Source organism: Pongo abelii, chromosome 17 (genome assembly GCF_028885655.2).
Source record: "Pongo abelii isolate AG06213 chromosome 17, NHGRI_mPonAbe1-v2.0_pri, whole genome shotgun sequence".
In the NCBI taxonomy this organism is placed as follows: domain Eukaryota; kingdom Metazoa; phylum Chordata; class Mammalia; order Primates; family Hominidae; genus Pongo; species Pongo abelii.
In genome coordinates, this window is record NC_072002.2 from 33293951 (window position 1) to 33319259 (window position 25309).

The following is a 25309-nucleotide window of genomic DNA, read 5'->3' on the forward strand; positions in this document are numbered from 1 at the left end:
TTTCTTTCCATATCATTTATATATTCTGTGGCAATATGAAAGCTAGATTAATTTATGTCTTCACTGTTCTTTCACTGCATTCTCTGAATGCTTCCAATTCATCTCTTGGCCTCAATCCAATCTCTGTTCCTGCTCCTGGCTGTTTTCCTCCTCATTATTTATTGTTTCCATACTTTGTGTTATGGATTAGCTCTACTTTATTGCTTTCAGTATTTAACTCCCTAGACAAGCAGGGAGATTGCTGAAAACATATTAGGTATTCCAAATACAAAGGTCTACTTTAGAACATTTTTAGATTTAGAGAAAAATTGCAAGATAATACACAGAGTTCTCATATATCCCGCATCTGTTTATTAACATCTTACACTAGTATGGTATTACAACACTATTTAATACAATCAATGAACTAGTATTAACACATTATTATTAACTAAGGTCCAAACTTTATGCAGATTTCCTTAATTTTTGTGCAATGGACTTTCTCTTTTCCAGAGTCTCATCCAGGACACCACATTATATTTAATTGTTATGTAGTCATTTTTATTTTAGTTAGGCTTTTTATCGAATATGACAGTTTCTCAGACTTGCCTTGTTTTTGATGAGCTTGAGAGTTTTGAGACGTACTGGTCAGATAATTTTAAAGTGTTCCTAACTTGGACTTTGTCTAATGCTTTTCTTATTATTGTATTAGAGTCATTGGTTTATAGGTGAAGACCACAGAGGTAAAGCATTATTTTCATCACATCATATCAACTGTACATACTGTCAACATGACTTACTACCATTGGCATTAAGCTTTATCACTAAGGTAGTGTTTGTCATGTTTTTGTACTCTAAACTTACTTCTTTACTCTTTTTTCCCTTTTCCATTTTATGTTCTTTGAAAGGAAACCACTATGTGCGCCCCCATTTAATGAATAGGGAGTTGTGCTTGAGGGAAAAGTACTTAATTATTTCTAGTTATTTTGCATTGAAAATTTGTTTCTTTTCCTCCATTTATTTATTCAATCATTTATTTATATCAGTATGGAATCGTGAATATTTATGTTATACATTGGGTCGTAATTCAATGCTACTTAATTTTGTTGCTGAAATTTTTCCAGCTTTGGCCACTGGGAGGTCTTTCAGTTGATTCTTGTGCTTCTTTGATATACCCTCATTGTTGTAAGTTTTTTAGAACATTTTTCTTACATTTTTGACACTACAAGATATTCCAGGTTTATCTTGTATATTTCCTGCCCTGTTCCTCCAAGAAGCCTTGGTTCTTTTAACTGGAGAATTGGAAACCAAGATCTGGGCATTAGATGTGCTCGTTGTTACTGGGTTGTCATTGCTTCTAGGACCCCTTGACAGACAAAGCAATGAAATATGTTTTTACTAAGCTGTGTATATGGAAATATCTATAAATATTTCCAAATGTAACCATCTGTATATCTATATTAAGCTAGCCTGAGTTCATACTAATGTCTCCAACTATTTTCTATTACAGCACAAATCACTCTAGCCTATATTCTAAACTCCTCCCCTTGTTTAATCTCTAAATTCCTATTAAAACAGTAAGAAATCATGCTCCCACTATCTGCCATCCATTTACCTAATTATTCAATTCCATTATACATGTAAAGTTGTATCAGAATTGTTAATTCATATTTCCTTGGGAACACTGTATCGGCTAGGGAACAGTGTTTGTATTCAGTTTCTTTTGCTTAGCCTTACAAACTTGGCTTAATTCCAAAATCACCCAGGTTAGCACCCTTTCCCTCAACTTTTCACTTAGATTGTTTCATACGTTTGTACAAAAGCCACTATGCATTACGCATATAACCCTCGCACTCTACCCCTGAGCACCTGAAAACCTTAGTTTATCTCTAGAAATTCTGTCATTCATCTTGAGTTAATTTTTGTAAGATCTCTGTCTAGATTAATTTTTTGCACATGAATGTCCCAGTTGTTTAGCACCACTTGCTAAAAGACAATACTTTGTCCATCGAATGTCTTTGCTGTTTTGTCAAAGGTCAATTGACTGACTATATTTGTATGGGTCTACTTTTGGGGTCTCTCTTCTGCTCCATTGATCTATATGTTTTTTCTTTAACTAATGCCACACTGGTTTGATTATTGCAGCTTTATATTAAGTCTTGAAATCAGGTAGTATGTGACCAACAACTTTGTTTTTTTTCAGTATTTTCATAGCTATTCTATGTCTTTTGTATTTCCATGTTAAATTTAGAAATAATTTGTTGATGTACAAAGATGGTTGCTGGATTTTGTTTGGGGTTGTGTTAAATTTATAGACAAACTTGAAAATAATTGGCATATTGATTTCACTGGACATGGAATTCTAGGTCTGTCATTTTTTTTCCTTTGACACTAAATGTTTCATTCTATACTCTTATTGCTTTCTTAATGCATGATGAGAAATCTACATAATTCTTACCCTTATCTGTTTATAGGTAAATTGTTTTTATTTTCTCTCTGCCTTTTTTCAAGTTTTCCTCTCTGCCTTTGGTTTTCTGTAGTAAATATGGCTTTTGTAGTTGTAAATTGTTTTGTTATTTATTCCAGCTTGGCCTTCTTGGTGCTCACTGGATATGTGGTTTGTTGTCTCTAATTAATTTTGGAAAGTTATTGGTTGTTATTACTCCAAATACTTTTTATTTTCTGTTGCATTGTCATTTTCTTCTCTTTCTGGTATTCCTCTTACAGGTATATCATAACTACTGAAATTGCCCCATGGTTCTTGAATGTTTTGCTCTGTGTTATTTTTCCATTATTTTTTCTTTGTGCATTTATGTTTGGGAAATTTTTATTGATTTATATTCAAACTCATTATACTTTACTCTGTCATATCCAGTCTACTGATGCTCCATCAAAGACTTGCTTCATTTCTGTTGTAATGTCTTGATTTTTAGCATTTTCTTTTTATTCTCTCTTATGGGTTCCATCTCTCAGACCACATTACCCTTCTGTTCTTACATGTAGTGTATTTTTCCACTAGAGCCCATAACATATTAATGATTGTTCTTTTAAATTTTCTGTCCAATAATTTTGACATCTGGGTCATATCTGAGTCTGGCTCTTAAAAGGAAAATATAAAATCTCAGGACCTGCAAACTTCTTCTATAAAAGGGAAGCTTAAGTGCAGAGATTGAGTCATTGTAACATCCTCTTCCAAATGAATAGCTGTTGCCAGCACTATGCATCAGCTGGAACCCCTTGGAAAGGTGAAAGGCATCAGACATCTGGGAATGACTGTCTCATAGATCAATCATAAGTAAATTATTTGCTGGCCTCACACAAAAAAAAGACATGCTAGTTGTTAAGTTTAGGTACACAATCTAAGTCTAGCTCCTAAAACTAAAGTCTGTTCAATTCCTCACTGATAATGTCCAGTACAAGCTTATATTTCCAGGTGCAGAACAAAGTCAAGACTCATTCCTCCACCTCTCCAGAAATGTCTGCATACACTCTTCATTTATTCTCTTTTTCTCTTCAGACATTCACCTCATCTTGTGTAAAATGTAGATTTACTGGGCACTAGCAGAAGTCTCGCAGGAATATAAATATTTGCCTTACCACCTTAACTGCCTCTGTTCCTGCAGGCCTTTCTCTACTTCTAAGGAAATGTATAAATACGAAGACTCCTAGAAACATCTCTAAAAACAACCACAGCTGTGCCTGTGGCTCTTGTTTTTCCTGGATGCACCCTAAAGCTGGCTTCATAAACCTCGATGAGCTGGTGTATGCCTCAGTTACTGATTTCGGTCATCACTCTGATGCTCATTTGTCTCTTTAGACTGTGCTTTATCTTGCCTTTTAGTATGTCTTGTAATTTTGTTGATGTTGAAAGCTGGACATGAAGTATCAGGTAATAGGAACTGAGAAACATATGCCTTCAGTGTGAGGGTGTATGTTAATATGACTGGGAGTTGTACTGTGTTTAATGTTTGCTGTGGTTGCAGGTGTCAGAGGCTTTAAATTCCTTAGTGCCCTTCTTTTCCTCTTACCTTGGCTTATCTTCTTTAAGTACTCCTGATCAGGGAGAGTCTGCATCTTTCAGCTCCTTCAGCTGTAATCTACTATTATACTGGAGTCTTGTCAGTGTGGTGGTAAGTTGTTGGGAAGCTGAAGTGTTCTGTAATGCTGTGATTAAATCTCAGTCTATTAGTGGCCTCTATCCCTGGCTTGTGACCTTCACAAGTGTTTTTCAGTTCCTTCTTGTTTTAGATGAGACAAGAAGTCTAGAAGAGGGTGGAATGGGAAAAATTCCCTTCCCTGGGGGAATAAGGCACTAGTGAAGTCTTTTTCCCTGGGTAGTGGGCTTTTGCTATGGAGAACTCTGAGTATATTTCCCAATGATTACTCTTTCTGTCCCCCTGCCAGAGCCACACTAGGATCTTTCTCAAGTCTTTACTTTGAGAGCCTGTTGGGGTTTCTGGAAGAAAACCTATAAATGTGCAGGTGCTGTCTCATACTGCAGCCCCTAAGAGTTTCTCACTTTCAGGGCAGATCACATTCAGTACCTAGGAATTCATCAAAATATTATTTCTGTGTTTTTACCAGTTTATGATTCTAGCAGCTTCAGCTCTAAGTAAATTGATATATCATCTGCAGTTCTTTGTATTTACTTATCTCTCCAGATTTTAGGGTGGTGTTTTTCCCTGCAACCACAATTTTCTGATTGGTTCCAAAAAAGTTAATGATTTTCAGTTTGTTCAGCTTCTTAGTGTAAGGACAAGAATGGTGACTTCCAAGTTCTCTATGTGTAGGAGTTGAAACTGAAGGTTATTGGGATTTGATTTTTGTAATTTTTGAAGCAATTTCATTTTTTATGTTTCTTATCTTGTTGTATTCATTTATTCATGCTTTCACTGTTTCACTCATTCCTGTGATCCTTATTAGCTCTAACTCATGTGCTAGACATTTAGTAAGCTCTGCATGTGCACTGACAAAAAGTACTAATGTGAAAAGTATGTGCATGTGTCTATACACACATACACACACAGAGCAAAATTTAGTTTATAACTATCTCCATTATAATGATTATATCTATACATCTATCATCTATCTATCTATCTATCTATCTATCTATCTATCTATCTACCTACCTACCTACCTATCTCTCCAAAGAGGACATCACAGTTTGGAAACCAACAATTGGTTTAATATAGTTATGGTATAAAATGCTAGTTTAGGATATGAGTCTGAAAATAAGGTGGGTTTCATATGGCATGTTAAGGAATTTAGATTTATCTGCAGCACTGAAGTGCCATTAAACCTTTTCAAGATATGAGTTTAAAAATCAGTTTTTGAAAGTTATTTTGACTGAAGTTTTAAAGGTGGGGTCCAAGGCCAAAAATGAAGTATGTGATCAGTCCTTATTATCAGTGGAAAAGTTGGTGCAATTCAGTAAAGATAGAGAAAAGCTAAAAGTTTAATTTAAGAACTCCATAACCCTATATATAGATATGACCACTAAAATCTGGATATTTTAAGAATTAAGAATTAAGGTTTTTGTTTTGTTTTGTTTTGTTTTTTCCTTATCAGGGGAAGAGAACTGGAAAGCTGAGCTGGAGTTTGAAAGACAAGGTAACATGGAGGAGGGAGACTCTTCTAGCTGTGTTCTCATGACCAGTTGCAGAAATATGGATTCTAGCATTTCCATATATTACTTTTCATAATGAATACATTTGCATAAATTTTACCTGCTCTTTAAAATGTTTTAATCTTCTCATTCTTCATTATTTTATATGGAAGGTGTTGGTGAGAGAGAAGTTTCTAATTTAATTTATTGATTATGGAATATGTACATGATGGTACAGTATTTTTCCTAGGGGTAGAGTAGGTACCAGCAGAGCATCAGTTGTAGATGTTAGAGTTGAATGGAGTAACTGACAAGAATTTAATTTGTTTCCTCTTGAAAAGAAAGTAGAGGGAGTTTTCCATCGCATGGCCCTGTTTATGTTACATTAGGACAAAGTATTTTTAAAATAAAAGTTGAGGAAAAGGATGGCTGTGCATTTGGACAGTCAAAGAAGTAGATTATGATCAATATTTGCCTTTTGTTGTTTAGCCAACTTTCTTTTTTATTATTATTATTATACTTTAAGTTTTAGGGTGCATGTGTACAACGTGCAGGTTTGTTACATATGTATACATGTGCCATGTTGGTGTGCTGCACCCATTAACTCGTCATTTAGAATGAGGTATATATATCTCCTAATGCTATCCCTCCCCCCTCCCCCCACCCCACAACAGGCCCCGGTGTGTGATGTTCCCTTTCCTGTGTCCAAGTGTTCTCATTGTTCAATTCCCACCTATGAGTGAGAACATGCGGTGTTTGGTTTTTTGTCCTTGCGATAGTTTGCTGAGAATGATGGTTTCCAGCTTCATCCATGTCCCTACAAAGGACATGAACTCATCCTTTTTTATGGCTGCATAGTATTCCATGGTGTATATGTGCCACATTTTCTTAATCCAGTCTATCATTGTTGGACATTTGGGTTGGTTCCAAGTCTTTGTTATTGTGAATAGTGCCACAATAAACATATGTGTGCATGTGTCTTTATAGCAGCACGATTTATAATCCTTTGGGTATATACCTAGAAATGTGATGGCTAGGTTAAATGGTATTTCTAGTTCTAGATCCCTGAGGAATCGCCACACCGACTTCCACAATGGTTGAACTAGTTTACAGTCCCACCAACAGTGTAAAAGTGTTCCTATTTCTCCACATCCTCTCCAGCACCTGTTGTTTCCTGACTTTTTAATGATTGCCATTCTAACTGGTGTGAGATGGTATCTCATTGTGGTTTTGATTTGCATTTCTCTGATTAGCCAACTTTCAAATATAATTCTCATGTATGAAAGTACCAAGCTAGGTGGAGTAATGAAAAGGGGGTAGATTTTTCCTCTCCAAATTTCTTCTTAGGTAGCACTTTGGTGCCCATGTAATCTTGATGTCTAGAGGAAGTAGTGAAGAGAAGAAAGAATGGTTCAGAATTCTGTCTGCAGTGGTGGCAGTAGCATCTGTGTCTGTAGGCAGAAGTGCCAGCAGCAACATATAATCAACAGATCACAACAGCATTGTTGATGACAGTGGCACAGGAACTCCATGGAGGTGTTGGTGGTGGTGCAACCCAGTGTCTCATACACAAACTGGTGACTGTCCTACAGCAGTGGTGGCATCCAGTATTGCTACTGGCAGTGGTTTCAGAGCCCAAGGCAGTGGTGTTTTCTCCAGACTCACCTAATGGCATGATTCAACTGAAGTTTTAGTTACTTGGGTTCCACTTTGTTTTGTCCACTTTGAAACATGTTTCTTCAGCCTTCCTATTGAGTCTGTGAGATTTCTGAGATTCTTTAGTTAACAGAGCAGTTTAAGCAGAACTCAGACTAGAACAGATGGAAAGAGAATTTCAAAATAAAATCTCACTCAATAAAAATCCAGAACATATAGGTAAGAAAATGTTTTCATATATTCCCTGGTCATTCTTCTAATCTAGTTACCCTATGTTAATTTTTCAAATAACTTCTTCAGTTGATCACCTCCATAGTCATTATGAACCTTGAGCAGCAGAATATTAAATCATTCCAATTGTTTCCCCAGCCTTGATCAAGAACTGTGGTTCTCATTCAGCTTCCACAAGCCTGTTTTTGTAGGTTTTTGGATAGACAATATTTAGTACAATGTATTTGTGAACAATAAAATAAAATAAAAGATACACAGTAAGGTTTCAAGTATAACAGAAACTTAATAAATATTGTTCACTGTCAAAATCAGTGGGCTAAAGAAAAACTAAAACCCCAGACTTTAGAATACCTAAGGCACTTAGTGGTGGGGAATTATTTTAGTATATTTTAAACATCCAAAAGGCACTATTTTTTCAATTATGTGTTCTTCTCTTACAGATGTATTTCAAACTTCCCTTGAACTTTCTCCAGTAAGTATAATTGTGTGCTTGTCAACCCGGTCTTAGTCCTTGTCATTACAGGTTCAGCAGCTGCAAAGGTGAAATGTTTTGACAAATACTGAACGTCATCTATTTCATACTCTGGATCAGCATGGATGTTTTTTAGCTTCTTCAGATGGCTCTGTAATGGAGTTATATTTGGAAGTTTCCCAGTATGGTGCAAAAGCCTCATAGTGAGAGGAAGTTTATAAACTGCAGTTCTACGAGAAGAAGAAAGACCAGATGCTCATCCTGCATGACTCCTCCTTGAGCCTTTGTATTTTCCCAGCTAGACCTTTCAGGCTTCCTATTTATACATTTATCTTGAGTCTACTGAGTGGTGACAAAGATGCGAATCGGCCAGCACATTTTCACCCAGTGTAGAGAGAAGCCATTTAAAGACTGAGATAACATTTCAAGAAAACAATAAAACTTGACAATAAGGGAAGATGAGAAAAAAGGAGCATTTCTGACTGTGGTTCTGACATTCACAATGTTTCAATCTGTTTGTTTCACTGAAACGATGTTCTCCTGTTCCTGTTTGGCTTATTAAAAAATGTATAGGTTAAAAGATCTGTTAAAAATGGTCCATATCTGTAAAATTGTCTGGAAACTTCCACAGAAAGTTACAAGTTTTTTTCCTCTGGCTGCAAATGAAAAATAACATATGAAGATCTTTTTAAAAAATTTATTCTATTACTTCCAGTGTTATTTTATGACCCAGTTATATACCAATAAAATTAATAGGAAAATTATATCATATAACTTTTAAGAGTTGTTCGTTATTTGAACAGAGCAGTCAGCATTGGGAAGCTACCAGTTTAAGGAAAAAAAGTTACTTAAGGTTATTTCTTTAAATATATTATAGAGTGTATTACAGAGTGTTCCGTTACACTGACAATTGTAGTGACATTTACAAATCCTAAAGTTAAATTATATCATTTTTACCTATACATTTGGAGTGATCCATGAGACATTGATAGTTCATGGGTGATAAATTCTCTTCCTAATACTGTATGGGGCATATCAAGAGTCATCTCCTATTAACTTTATTCTCCTAATCAAAGAGTGAATTCTACTGTTTAACACTAAATCTAGCTATATGTGGAATTGAGATATTTTTATTAGATTATTTGTTATGTAGGTTAGTAGCACTTATTATTTGCCAAGCATTACTCTAAGCATTTCGTATATGTAACTACATATAATAGAGTATTTTATATATATAACTATATATAATAGAGTATTTTATATATATAACTATATATAATAGAGTATTTTATATATATAACTATATATAATAGAGTATTTTATATATATAACTATATATGAGTTATATTTCTATAATCAGTTTGCTTCTCACAACAACTCTAGAAAATAGGTCTGTAACTATTCTCATTTTACAGATGTGAAAATTGAGGCAAAGAAGTGAAGCAATGTCGCTAAATTTACAAAGTAAGTGGCAAAGAAAGGATCTGAATCCAGGCTGTTTCCAGAATCTGTATTCTTAACCACTATACTTCATTGCCTCCAGTTTTTGAAAATTAGCCTTAAGATAATTTTATTCAGTCTTCATGTGTTTCAAATATAATGTCATGTTTTTGTCCAAGAATATTATTTGTTTGTTTTAATCTCAACTTACATCTATACCCAATGCTAGTTTTGTGACATTACACTTCCCTTTAATGGAAGGTACAATATAGCAAAGACAATGTCCAACTCTAGGGATATTAATGTAGAGGACCAATATGTCAATTAGGCGGGTGCATATCTATGAGTGACAAAAAGCCAAAAGTGATAGTGAATTAAGCAAGATGTTTATTTCTCTCTTATGAAAAAGATGACTGGAGGTTGGAAGTTCAGGTCTGGTGGAAAAAATCAGTTTCACAAAATCATCAGGGACCCAAATTCCTTCTAGGCTGCCACTTTGCTTTCCACAGCACTTGGCTTCCATTGCATGGCTCAGGATGTTATCCCAGTTCCAGCCATCACAGGTAAAAGGAGGAAGGGTTGAAAAAGGGCAATTAAAGGCGTTTCCCAGAAGTAATACATTCTACTTCTGCTTGCATCCCATGAATTATAAATTAGTAACAGGCAAACATCTAGATTCAAGGAAGGTTGGTTATGCATTTATTTACACAGTCATGTGCCCATCTAAAATCGGGGGTTCTCTTCTAGGAGAGAAAGGGTGAGCAGAGAGCAGGTTTAAAGGGACATCTAGTCATTTCTGCTACATCCAGGACCTAACTCTTAGTTTCCATTTGTAACTTGGAAAATGGTGAATTCTATAAACTTCTCTAATTGTTAAATTTCATAACTTAACATTTTATTCTCTTAAACATAGTCAATTCCTTTGGTTATATTTTTCCAACCTCCTTCTTCATAAATCCTTGTGCAGTTGAAAGATAATTCAAGGCACAAATCGTCACTACTTACCATTATCGAACAAAGACTTTTCCCTCCCAAATGCTACTAGACTCCTATCATTTACCCTGCCACTCTGCTTTTGAATTGGAGGAACTTTTACAGTTCATAAAATACTTTTTGCCTCCTCTTCTTACCTGAATCTAACATTGCCATGGTCTCTTTATGCCTTGTAAGAAAGTGAACTTAATCAACAAATGATGTGTTTATTCTGACTGCTCCACTGACCAGTTTGTTTCCCCATCTCTCTCTCCCTCTCCTCAGGCGTCCCTATCCCCTGAGACACAGCAATACTAAGATAAAGCCACATGATAACCCTACAATGGCCTCTAAGTGTTCAAGTGAATGGAAGAGTTATTTATCTCATTTTACACCCAAAACTAGAAATAATAAAACTTAGTGAGGAAGAGATATTTAAAGCTGAGATAGGTCAAAGCTTGGCCTCTTGTGCAAACCAGTTAGCCAAGCTGTGAATGCAAAAGGCAAGTTCTTGAAGGAAATTAAAAGCACTACTTCAGTGAACACACAAATGACAAGAATGCAAAACAGCCTTATTGCTGCTAAGGAGAAAGTTTGAGTGGTCTGGATAGAAGATCAACCAGCCATAATATTCCCTTAAGCCAAAGCCCAAAGCGCAGCAAGACCCTAACTCTCTTCAATTCTCTGAAGTCTGAGAGAGGTGAGGAAGCTGCAGGAGGAAATTTTGAAGCTAACAGAAATTGATTAATAATGGTTAAGGAAAGAATTTATTTCCACAACACAAACGTGTAAGGTGAAGGAGCAAGTGCTGATATAGAAGCTGCAACAAGTTATCCAGAAGATCTAGCTAAGATAATTGACAAAGGTGACTACACTAAGCAATACATTACAATGTAGATGAAATAGCCTTACTTTGGAAGAAGATGCCATCTAGACATTCTAGGACTCTCTAGCTAGAGAGGAGAAGTTAATGCCCGGGTTCAAAACATCAAAGCACATCTGACTTTCTTGTTAGGAGCTAATGCAGCCAGTGACTTGAGGTTGAAGCCAGTGCTCATTTACCATTGTAAAAATCCTAGAACTCTTAAAATTATGCTAAATCTACTCTGCCTGTACCGTATAAATGGAACAACAAAGCCTGGATAACAGCTTAAAGAGTGGTTTCCTGAATGTTTTAAGCCCACCGTTGAGAACTACTTCTCTTCAAAATATTACTACTAACTGACAGTGTACACAATCACCCAAGAGCTCCGGTAAAGATGTACAGAGAGATTAATGTTGTTTCCATGTCTGCTAACACAACATCCATTCTGCAATACAGGGATCAAGGAGTAGTTTTGACTTTCAAGAGTTATTATTTAAGAAATATATTTTGTAAGGGTATACCTGCCACAGATAAGTGATTTATCTGATAGATCTAAACAGTCTACTGAAAATCTTCTGGAAGCAATCAGGCAAGAGAAAGAAAGAGAGCGCATCCAAATAGGGAGAGAGGAAGTAAAATATCCCTGTTTGGAGACAACATGATTCTATATCTAGAAAACACCATCATCTCCACCCAAAAGCTCCTTCAGTTGATAAACAACTTTAGCAAAGTATCAGGATACAAAATCAATATACAAAAATCATTAGTATCCCTATACACCAACATCAACCAAGCTGAGAGCCAAATCAGGAATGCAGTCCCATTCACAATTGCCACAAAAAGAATAAAATGCCTAGGAATACGACTAACTAGAGAGGTAAAAGATCTCTACAAGGAGAATGACAAAACACTGCTCAAAGAAATCAGAGATGACACAAACAAATTGAATAGCATCCCACGCACATGAATAGGAAGAATCAATATCATTAAAATGGACATACTGCCCAAAGCAATTTACGAATTCAATGCTATTCCTATCAAACTACCAATAACATTCTTCAAATAAGTAGAGAAAACTATTTTAAAATCCATATGGAACCCAAAAAGAGCCTGAATAGCCAAGACAATCCTGAGCAAAAAGAACAAAGGTGGAGCTGTCATGTTACCTGACATCAAACTATTCTACAGGGCTACAGTAACAAAAATATCAAGGTATTGGTAGAAAAACAGACACATAGACCAATGGAACAGAAAAGAGAACCCAGAAATAAGGCCACACCCCTATGACCAACTGATCTTGGACAAAGCTGAAAAAAAACACGCAATGGGGAAAGGACTCCTTCTTCAGTAAATGGTGCTAGGATAACTGGCTAGCCATGTGGTTTCTTGAGATGGAATCTACTCCTGGTGAAGATACTGTGAACTTTGTTGAAATGGCAACAAAAAATCTAGAATATTACATCATTGTAGTTGATAAGGCAGTGGCAGCGTTTCAGGATTGACTTCACTTTTGAAAAAAAATTCTACTGTGAATAAAATGCTGTCAAACAGCATCGCATGGTACAGAAAAATCTTTTGTTAAAGGAAAAGTCAATTGATCTGGCAAACTTCATTGTGTCATTTTAAGAAATTGCCACGCCAATCCAGTCTTCAGCAACCGCCATCCCGATCAGTCACCAGCCATCAACATCCAGGCAAGGCCCTCCACCAGCAAAAAGATTGCAACTCACCAAAAGCTCAGATGATTGTTACCATTTTTTTAGAAATAAAGTATTTTAAATTTAAGTACATACATTCTTTTTTTGGACATAAGTTATTCACACTTAACAAATTACAGAATAATGTAAACATAACTTCTATGTGCACTGGGAAACCAAAAATTTTGTGTGACTTGCTTTATTGTGATATTTGCTTTATTGTGGTTTTCTGTATCTGAACTCACATTATCTGTGAGAGATGCCTGTATAGGTCTTGATAAAAATGCAGTTTCAACTAAGTTTGAGAAGTTGCATGCTCTACCTTGTACATCAGTAAAATCCTCATTTGTTCATTAAGAAAAGGACTTAGTTCTGCAAATCTTAAAACCATAGACTGTCAGAAACTTTGATGTTTGATGCCAATTCACTAAGAATGGGACAGTCTACTCTTGCTTGAATGATATGAGTCCCTAGTGCATAGAGGCAGTCTTGCAGAGTTCCAGATAAGTGATTTATGGACAGAGCATTTCATATTTATCTCACCATTGTGTTTTCCACAGAACCATAGACTTGAACCTGCCTTTCAGTAAAAGACTGAAATTAACCTCTTTACATACAGATCTGCTTTATTTTAAGCCAAATACTGCCTAATATAATGATCTAAACTCCTCACTCTTCCATCACCTTCCCCTCCCCCTATTCCTATAAGAACCTGATAGAGTTCTTTGTTGGGGAGAGGTATTCTAAGTTTCTTTTTCTGTGCTCTCATTTATTGCAACATGTAAATAGACCCTAATTTTTTGAGCTACAGTTTTGTCCCCGAGAACCCGTAATAGACAGGCTTTTTAATGCCCTATCATGATGCTGAAATTCTGAGGTCAATAGATGTTATATTTTCTGAGCTGGTCCTATTTAGTTAGTCTACGACCCCAAGGAGTTAAAGCTAACCATCCAGCAAGTCCCAGTGTGAGTAAATGTATCCAGACAAAAATCATAAGTATGGAGAGTGGGGAGTGCTACCGTCAGCCCTTAGAATTTGGAATTATACAGAAAAGTTTCTATCTTGGCTCCAGCCATTTAAATTACGTGCAATTGGTTATTATTTTTCCCTTTATTTTTCTCTTCTATAAAGTGGAAAGTATTAATACTTACTCACTGCATTGTCGTGAGGATAAAATGCAATTTATTTATTATAGACTTGGCACATGGTACACTCTCAATGAGTGCTAGGTGGGTTTTATTTTTTGGTGGTGTGTGCTTCATCTACAATGAAAGATAAATAAGGTCAAATCTCCACATTTCCACTTATAAATTTTTTTAATCTTAGGTAAGTTACTTTATCTCACTTTGCCTCATATGCAAAAAGGGAATAAGAAGAGAAATCTGACAAAGTTGTGTTATTAAGTGTGATAACATACTGAACATGTCCAGTATAGTATCTGGTAAGTAGCAGACATTTTATTAATGCTCGTTTTCTTTTTTCCCTATACTTCTTTTCCGATTATGCTTTGAAAAATATAATTGAAAGAAGTACAATTTGAAGAGGACAGTATTTCATTTAACATGTGTCTTAGTCTGTTTGTGCTACTGTAACAAAAAAAAACACAGTCTGGATATTTATAAGGAACATAACTTTATTTCCTATAGTACTGGAGGCTGGGAAGTCCAAGATGAAGGCACCAGCATGTTTAGTGGTCTGGTAAGGGCTTTTTCCATTGATGGCATCTTCTGCAGGCAGCATCCTCACATGATAGAAGGGGGAAGGGCAATAAAAAAGAGGGATTCTGCCTCTTCTCATGGCAGAAGAGATAGATGGAATGGCCAGTGGAACTTTAGGGTTCTCCCTTCGATCTCTTTTATAAGGTAACTAATTTCAATAAGGGCTCCACCATCATGACTTAATTATCTCCTAAAGGCCCCAGCTCTTAATACTATCACATTCAGGATTATGTATCAACATATGAATTTTAGGGGATATATTCAGATTATAGCAATATCCATCTGTTATATGGAAGTTGAGCTCTAGATAATAGGGTTTTCTCCTTGCTCACGTCCACATAGTATGCCTCTACCTACTGTCTACAGCAGTGATTTTTCCTATAGATGAGCAGTCATATGGATGGAACCCTTGCTGAAAGTGTTTCTGAGTCTTCTGATAACCGCATTTATGTGTGTGGGGGGGTGTAGGTAGATGTGTTAGGGGCGGCGGTTGTGCTGATAGTCTCCTTTGCATTCCAGATATCAACTTAATCTTAATTCCCCCAAAGTGAGAAGAGAAAAATTAGCCATTAGAAATCTTTCAGCAGTTTATATTTCAAGAGTTCTGGTAATAAATATAAATAGCAAAGTAGAAGACTAAACACAGTGGCCGATTAAAAATATTTTTGCTCTTTGCATTGGTTAGAATTTTAGGTTCTTACCTAGGATGTCCATGTGGATGTTTTCTTTTTCTTTTTAGATCCTTTGCTGCATGTATTCTGCCTTCCCTATTTCCAGGGACCTAAGACCCCTCACTCAATTAATAAAGGTCCAAGTGTACTGTTTTGTCATCTGTATTACATACACTTTTACTTGTCATATTTTCTGTGACTCAAAGGCATTCATGTGTATAAGTGTGTATATATGTGTATAAATCTATTAAACATAGCTTGAAATTAAAATTAGTTATTATAAATCCTTCTCTTATGAGATTTATTTTAAAAGTTGGAGCAAAGGTATCAACATCCTTCTTGAAAACAGAAATCTTATCTATTTTTGTGCCTGAATGCTTACTTTCCATTCTTAGATTTCTTTGTTTTGTTTTGCTTTGCTTTTTTTTTAAACTAAGTAAAAAGCAGGAGAACAAACCAACCAACAAAGACATAAGCTTCTGAATCACTTTAGGTCTTTTATTCCCAATTTGTGGAGGCAGTTCTGATTCCAAGGTATCTTTTAGAGACCAAAGAAATTGAGAATAACATGAGAAAAACTTTGGGTATATCACTATATATTATAAAGCTGCCACTCTGATTCAAAATAATAGATGGGGCCTTCAAGCAAGGTTTCATGAGACTAACACACAAAGCAGAGAGAGTTTAGTTTATGAAACATCTCCATTTTATATTATAGCTTATGTGATATTTTCCAAGGAGCCATTCTTAATGAGCCCATAGATTCTAGGAATCTGTAAGTAATTCTTAACCAGGAACATGCTGGAGAAGAAACTGAACATTACAGGTGCCTTTGAGAGGATGGTATCTCACCCCCTAGCAATGCAGTTCAATAATTAGAACAAAATCTATTCAATAAAATTGGCCACTTAGAGGCCTCAGGAGGTGCAAATATGTGTACTAAGAGCAAAGTAGACATGTTCTCTGTAATATTGCCTCAAGAAGTCCAAAAAAGTTCTCCCCTCTGTGGACTGAAGCTAAAACACGAGAAGGGACTATGCCTCACTCGTCCCCACTCCAAAAATCTATACCTTAGCTTGGAAATAGTCTGTTCTATGAAAAACATGACATAGCTGTCACAGTTTCACTGTTCACAGTGCAGACTTATTGAACATTCTTGATCTGTTCTTGGTGCTGAGACAATACAAACAGTCATGAATGATGCAAGATTCAGAATGATGTTGTCCCACGACTTTTGTGTAGCTTCAAGTTTGCTGGCCTTTAATTTCTGCTGCCATAGAAACTGCCCTGAATAGCACAGACTCTCAGTGTTTTCCTGCAGGCAGAGTGACAACATATCTAAGGAGAGTGATACTGTCCCTATTACCATCAATCAATATTTATTGAACTCCAGCAGCCTGTCTTGAGCCACATTAGGAGCTCTGTGCTGAGGCTTGCCCCCAGCTTGTGCATGGTTGACCTGAGACCCAGGCGGTCAGACAGGTGAAATGAAGTGGCTCCAGAATATGGCACAGAATTAAGGCTATAAATTCTGCAGAATTAGAGCTTTAGTGACTGAAGCAGTTAGGTCTTGGTGAAAATCTAAAAACACTAAATGTCAAGGTACGAACCAAACAAATTTAGGTCTCATCAGAAATAGCAACACTGGAATTATGTACTTTTAGTGTACATGTGTTTGGCAGCTTCCTCTTTTGTTAATGTTCCTTACTGTGTTTTCTACTGTTTGATATTTTAGATTTCTATTCTACGAATATCCTTTTGAATGTCTGGAGCCTTTGTTATTTACCAAGTGTTTTACAGAACCTCTCAACTTGAAGCATCTACAAGTCAGGGTAAAGTTTCTGGATCAACTCCTTCTGTCGAGATTCATGTGTTAATTATGAATTGTGTCTTAATTATGATTCTGTCATAAGTCCTCTCCCCACATCTTTACGCTCTATTTCTGTATGTGGCCTGATTCTTGGAACAAAGTATCCCTCAGCAGCCTCAAATGTGGCTTTAGTCATTCTAAAGTTTTTCCTTCTCTGAACTTATATCTCAGCTCTTGCATTTCACAACTCTTGGTTCTCTTGCTTTTTTTCTGTTTCTTCTCCCATGAAAAAATGAAAATTCAAGTAAAAGAGCATCAAAACCCAGCATTATGCTCTGCCCATTTACTGTTTCTCTTGTGTAGAATTTTCTTTCCTTTACTAATGTTATCTGTTTGGTCCTGACTTTTCTGATTCTGTGAGTTAGTTAAATTGCTTCCTCCCCAGTGACGCTTTATCCCATTTCTAATATCTAGTTACTTACTTCCTCCCTTTTTCTGCTATACTTAAAAATATTCAATTATAGCATTTAATCCATTGTATTATATTATTTATATATTATTGTATTATATTATTTAAATATTATCTGACTGCATTTTCCTGAGAGCTCCTTCTTTGAAATGCCTATATCTAGATCATTTATCCTGAAATCTGCTTTAAGCTCAGTGACTGGTATCAATACAGATATGTTTATTGAAATTAATGAACTGATAAAATATAGGATTTAACGAAGAAAACAAACCAACTTTCTCCAACCTTACTGTTTGTTCTTTTAGAGTAATGTACTACCTTACATCTATAATCTATTAGAGGTTAGAAACTGGATCCAAAATATCACTGTTGTTGACCTTATATGTCAGTATATGATACATACCCAACCAATATTAGTTTATATTAGGTCATATTAAGTCAGTTTATAATGTTAAAATTGTTAAACATTCACAAAATAATGCCTGGATCCACTAAATGATTCAATGGCCCCAATTCTTGGCAGCAAATAGTGACATTAGCAGAAACTATGAAATACCACTGTTGTATCCAGAAAGCTTGATTGCAAATATCATACCACTGCGTTTTAGTTTTTGTGGAGATATGAAGGTTTTGGCAATGGAGTAGAAGAGTTGATATTTTGAGGCATTCTGCTAGCATATGAAGGACTAAAAGCTTAGCTCATGGTGAGGTTTTTTGTTGTTGTTTTACCTAGTCCTGTTTCTCATTTTCCACATGGAGAAATCTAAAAAAAACCAGGATTGTACATGTGTTCATCTATGGAAACTGTGTTGTTAACATTTTAATGACATTATCACGTTATCTGCTACAATTTTTTTTTTGGCATAGTCACCATTTCATTCTGAGTAGAACAGATAAGGTAGACAGCTTGAAGATTTTTTTTTTCTATTTGAAAATTACATATATTTTTTTCAGGTTGGGATTGTTTGAACCAGAGTCAGACAACATAGAAAAAGACACCACCTTCTTCCACATAGGTTGGCACTTAGTAAGTCAAATAGGTAGCACTGTTTCAAGGATGGATTGGGCAACGTAGTAAAAAGACATAGCTTTTCAAAACGTCTTATATGTCTTGACTGTGATTTCATCATTTATTGTGAAGTGTTGTGATACTCTTACATAGCTCTCTTATGCTCTTCAAATGTAAAACCTGGGACATTTCAAAGTTAAATAAGAATGGGAAGTTATTTGCCATTTTGGCTTATTTGCACCATTTTTATCCTTCACCTATATAAGTCAACATATTAAATAGATTGCTGATAAGAAACAAAGCTAAAAACCAGGGAGAAAATCAGACTTAGATATTAAACCTGAGTTTCTAATCTGTTGCCTAGTTACTGAGCCATGCTGTTTCCATAGTATATTTGTGTCACAATCATTAGCTCTGGCATTTACATTTGTAAGCTTATCTTTGTTTTCTTCATTTTTCATAGTAGTGCCAAGATATGAAGATTATTGCATTAGACTCAAATGATATCAAGCTCCTGAAATTTTCACTCTTTGTTTAAAAAAAATCCTAAAGTCATTCCAAAAAATGTTTTAGCAAAATTTATAAATAGAGAAATAATGTTTCCCATGATGCAATTTTAGATCCTAAATGAGAGGTAACATTTAAAATATGGCTATTATTGTCAATATACAAATATATAGTCTTTCAGGCCATTATATCTTCTTGTTAAATGTCTTTAGGCACTTTGAAATATATATTTTCTGAATGACCATATTTTTGAACATGTTGAAAGCACTCATCACCATATTTTACCAATAGGTTCCACTATATTTTCTTGCCATGAAGACCCAGCTGCTTCTTTCTCTGAAACCTGCCAGAAGATTCATTATGGAGTCTTTCTTTTAATGCCTTTGTTTTCTTTCTTTCAGTTACATAATTCTGTAACAACTGCCATCCTTCTTAACCTAAGGTGGTATTAAGAATTTGATGATTTGAACAACGTACTGTTTTCTCCTCCCCTATCTACTGTTTTCTATAATGATTACAGAAATCATTATAGATTTCTGTAATGATTACTAAGCAAGAATATTTACATTTCAGGAAAGAAGAATTAATGAAAAATTAAGCACATAAGCCAAAAGGGGGAAAATATGACAGTTGCACAAAGAGGATACTAAAAGCCCATTATCATCTTGCTGTGACTAGTAACCAATCATTGTGATTGACAGAGGGGAAAAGAAAAGTCTACCATGGCCAGTTTTCAACTATAAAAATAAAAGCAATTAAGAAAATTCTACATAGAACATTTTCTCTAAAATCTCAATAAATTTTAATGAAATTTATCATAAAGATAATTTCAGCCAAAGCTTAAAAGTATGAATAATCCTTCATTCAATCAACAAATGCTCAAGAATGCCTACTATGTGTCAGGAATTGTCTTAGATATTGAGTATACAGTACTGAGTGGATGGACACAGTCTTTGACCTCATAAAGCTTAGCATATAGCTATATTTGATATTATATGATGATTTTTATGCCTTTGTCAGTGTTTAGGTTTTCAGTTGCCATTTTTAAAGAGAACTGGCATCTAAAAAGGAAAGGGAACATTGACCTACCTCCAATTCACCCATCTTTGATTTTCCAAGAATCTCTTGTAATCCCTCCTTTATACAAAATAGGGTTTCCTGTGTCTTCTTCAGCAAAGTATTTCTTCTGTATTTAATAAATGAAAATAAAAAAGAAACCTGGAAAAAATAAATAAGAAAAGACTAGTCACATTTACATTAAGTATAATACCGACATGCTAGTGATGACTGTGTTTTCATTGGCCTCTGCTTTAAACTCCTAATAATCAAGGTTATTGTTACTACCTTTCTGAAACTGAGAAAGGAGTCCCTCCTTCCATTCTTTTTTCTAACAATCATTCTGCTGCTATGCAAATTAACAAATTTATAGCCAAATAAGCAAATAAAGAAAAATGATAATAATATCACACACAGGTATTTGTTTGTCTCATGATGTTTACCTCTATTATTCATCAAAATATTAAAAGAAATACCTGCCCTTAAGACATTCTTAATCTAATTGTGAATTATAATATATATACTATAAAGATACTTTATGTTTACCTGTTTATCAATTACTAAGAGAGACTTGTGAAAGTCCCCAACTATTATTTTGGTTTTTTCTTTTTTGTGTGTGTCTCCTTGTAGTTCTACCAGTTTTTGCTTTCTGTATTTTGAAGCTCTGTTATTAATGTATAAACATTTAGGACTGTCACATCTTGATAACTTCATCCCTTTACCATTATGAAACATCTCTATTTCTGACAATTCTGTGAATCTCTACTTTGATACTAACCTAGCCACACTAATTTCTTATGCATTCTGTTTATGGGGTGTATCTTTTTTTTTTTTTTTTTTGATGGTGAAAATATTTCATTTATTGGTTACTTTGCATACATCTGTTGAGCACTTTTTGATGTTATATCCTAGGCTAGACACTGAAGATAAATGAAACACTGAAACAACTTTTCCACACTTGCTATACTGTTGAAAATAATCTCAGTTGCAAGTCATAGAAATTATAAATCAAATGGCATAAACAATAATGGATATATTATCTCAGGAAACAAGAAATCAAAATGTCAGGCAGATTAAAATGTTGGTTAATTTATGGCCATTGTCAGGATCAAAGGCTCATGTTTCTTTTATCTTTTTTGTTTGTCAGCCTCAGCATGTAGATCTGTTCATCATGATCACACATATAGCGCCAACAATATCCGATGAATGAAGAGGGGATGTTTCTTCTTGACTACTTTTATACGAATGGAAACCTCCAACCTTAGTAGATCCCAACTACTTTATCACTGGTCAGTATTAATCACATGTCCTTTCCTAAACTAATTAGTGTCCATGACATTCGGTTTGCCATGAATAATTTAAACTACTATTACAACCTCCCTTTTGATCTGAAGATACTATGATGTCTTCTTTTTTTTTTCCTTTTATTATTATTATTATTATACTTTAGGTTTTATGGTACATGTGCGCAATGTGCAGGTAAGTTACATATGTATACATGTGCCATGCCGGTGCGCTGCACCCACTAACTCGTCATCTAGCATTAAGTATATCTCCCAATGCTATCCCTCCCCCATCTTTTCCACCCTTTTATTTTCAGTGTGTCTGTGCCCTTTTATTTAAAGTGGTTTTTTTTTAAGTGTATAGTTGAATGTTGCCCTTTTATATCCAGCCTGAGCACTCTGTTTCTCAATTGGAGTGTCTCATCCATTAACATATATTAAATGTCATATTAAGACTATTTATATATCTCAATTTGAGCCTCTGTTTTTTTCTCTGTTTTTCTTTTCCTGTCTTCTTTTATTTACTCTGTTGAATTTCTGATGTAATGCCTTGTATTATTTTGGTGGTTGTTTTAGAGATTACTATATGTATCATTATGGCCTATCTGTAAATAACAATAATTGAGCAATGTAATTAACTTCACGACAGTGTAATTCTATTTACCCTCTACCTTCTTGTATGTTCTTGCATATTTTACTTCTACTTATATCATAAACCCAATGATATTTTATCGTTATTGATTTAGACACTCAACAGTCTTTTAAATAAATTTAATTGTGTGTGTATAGGTAGATAATGTAATAGCATAAATGTACTATTTTAACGTTTTTAAGTGTACATTTCAGTAGTATTAAATCTATTCATAATTTTGTGCAACCATCACTGTCGTCCATCTCCGTCACTCTTTCCATCTTGTAAAACTGCAACTCTATCTCATTATACAATAACTCTGATTTCCCTGTCTCTCCGACCTTGGCAACCACATTTTACTTGACGGCTCTATGACTTTGACTACTCCAAATGTCGTATATAAGTGGAATCATATAATAGTTGTCTTTTTGTGACTGGCTTATTTCACTTAGCATAATATCCTTAAGGTTCATCCATGTTGTAGGGAATATCAGAATGTCCTTCCTTCTTAAGGCTGAATAGTAATCTATTGTATGTATTTAGCACATTTTGCTTATTCGTTCTTCCATCAATGGACACTTAAGTTACTTCCATGTTTTAGCTACTGTGAATAATGCTGCTATGGACGTGGATGTAAAAATATCTCTTCAAGACTTTCTTTCAGTTCTTTTGTGTATACAGCCAGAAGTGGAATTGCTGGAACCTATGATAATTCTATTTGCGATTTTTTTGAAAAATTTTTATACTGTTTTCCACAGTGGCTGTACCATTTTACATTCTAATCAACAGTGCACAAGAGCTCCAATTTCTCTACATCCTTGCTAACACTTGTTATTTTCTGTTTTTATAATTCTGACCATTGTAATGAGTGTGAATTGGTAACTCATTGTAGTTTTGATCTGTATTTCTCTAATGATTAGTATGTTGAGTATCTTTTCATGTACTTATTGGCCATTTACATATTGACACAGGATTCTTTCTGTGCTGTTTCACCAGCCAGAAACCTCCACAGCTGGCAGTGCCTCTGCCTGGACTTTGCTCAGGCCTGTTGGGATCATTCCGCACACTCAGCCCAGCAGCCTACACTTGGCTTGTGCTACTGGCTTGGATCCCGTGCCCATCATGGCTCTGTGCTCAGCCCGTGTCTGGTCCAGTGTGTTGTGACCAGCTTGTGTCTTGGACGCTGGCATCTGGACAATGGGGACGCAAAGATGCCAGCAACCACAGAGCCCCAAGTGGGTGTCACAGCTTCTGCTTGGGGAGTACTGAGGTCTAAGCCACCAGGGAATGCCACAGTTCTCTCTGTGTTATACTCTGGCTCAGGGAGTCTTGGGGTCTGGGCCCCCAGAAGGGATGCAGCTCTTCGCTCCTGTAGTCTGGCGAATGGGAGCATGTCACATCCCTTTTCATTCATGCCACCTGCAGCTCAGTGAACCAGCCAGGAGCACCCCTTTTTTGCTCCTGGGTTATTGTCCCCTGACCAAGAAGAATGAGGTACATGGACTTGGAGAGTGAGCAAGGCAGAGAAGAATTTTATTGAGTGACAGAAAAGCTTTCAGAAATGAGAGGGGACATGAAGTGGGTAGCCCTCTGTGTGAGAGGGGTCATGGAAGTGGGTAGCCATCTGTGAGGCTGAGTGCAGGGTTTTTATGGGCTCAGAATGGGGGAGTGCATGCTGATTGCATGAACAGGCCTGGAAAAGTCATCATTCCATTGGCTAAAAGGCATTGAGGAAGTTCTTACTCCAGTCATGGACTATGCCCAGAACCAGTAGCTCAGTTTTCAGGCTTTGGTTTGAAGGTTGGGTTTCACTGGGGACACACTTCTGTCTTCCTAGGAATTTATCTGTCTCCTGTCCCTATCAGTATCTCTTTTGGAGAAAAGTTGATCCAAGTCTTTTGCCCCTTTTTGAATTGTTTTTTTTTTTTTTTTTGTCATATTCTGGCTATTAATCCCTTATCAGATATATAATTCACAAACATTATCCCTGATTTTATAGTTGCCTTTTATTCTGTGTATATTATCTCTTGATGCACAAAACTTTTGATTTTCATGAAGTGCAATTTGTTTATTTTCTTTCTTTTGTCACCCGTACCTTGGTATCATAGCCAAGAAATCATTGCCAAATCTTATTTCATGAACTTTTTGCCCTATGTTTTCTTTTAAGAGTTTTACAGTTTTTAAACTTACATTTAGATCTTGGACGCATTTTGAGTTAATTTCTGTATATGATATCAGGCAAAGGTCCAACTTCATTATTTTACATGTGAATATCTATTTTTCTCAGCTGAATTTGTTGAAAATACTTTAAAATGTCTTTTATATTTGCCAAATCTGGTATTTTTCTTTTCTACCTACAGATTTAGGTTTTCCTTAGGTTTCAATTTCCTTCACTCTAAAGAACTTGTTTTAGTTATTTTTGTAGTGTACACTCTCTCAAATTTTGTTTTTCTGAAAATGTTTTATTTTGCCTTTTTATTTAAAGAATATTTTGATATTTTGATAAATAGAGGTAGTTAACTATTGATAGCTCTTTTTTTTTTCTTTTAGCCTTTTATAAATGTGTTTCTATTGCTTTCTGGCCTACATTTTCTCTAATAAGAATTCAGCCATCATTGTTTTCATTGACCTATCTGTCATTGACCTGTCTGACCTATCTTTCAAGATCTATCTGACATATTTCCCTCCACCCTCACCCCACCTCCTGTTGATTTTAAGATTCACTATTTTTTATTTTCAGCAATTTGACCATGGTAGACTTAAGAGTGATTTTCTTTGTATGTATCTTGTTTGGAAATACTTGAGCTCATTGTATCCATGGGTTGATGTCTTTTATCAATTTAGGAGATTCTTGAGCATTATCTCTTCCAGTGTTTCTTCTTTCACATTCTCTTTCTCTTCTCTGGTATTTCAAGTAAGAGTATTAGACATTTGATATTGACTTACAGATCTTGGATTTTCCATTTTTATTGTTTATTTTTCTTTGTTAATTCATTTTGATAATTTCTATTGATCTTTCTTCAAGTTTGCTGATTATTTCCTCTGCTGTGTCCCATCTGCTATTAAATCATCAAATATGTGTTTTATTTCTTATATAATATTTTTTCCTCTCTAGCATTCTCATTAGCTTCTTTTTTAGCTTTTATTTTGTAGCTAAAATTCTTCATCTGTTCACACACGCTGTTCACCTTTTCTAATAGGTGGACAAATATATGTATCATAAAGTCCTTATGTCAT

At 35.3% G+C, this 25309-nt stretch overlaps 1 long non-coding RNA gene across 1 annotated transcript in view; it reads left to right on the forward strand.

Moving 5' to 3' along the window:
- LOC134760327 (uncharacterized) overlaps positions 1-8706 on the forward strand; it is an 85083-nt gene extending 76377 nt beyond the window's left edge. Inside the window, exons 2-3 of the long non-coding RNA XR_010137676.1 lie at positions 5548-5589; positions 7912-8706. This is a non-coding gene — a long non-coding RNA (uncharacterized LOC134760327). The remainder of the gene's footprint in view (positions 1-5547; positions 5590-7911) is intronic.
- The last annotated feature ends 16603 nt before the right edge of the window (positions 8707-25309 follow it).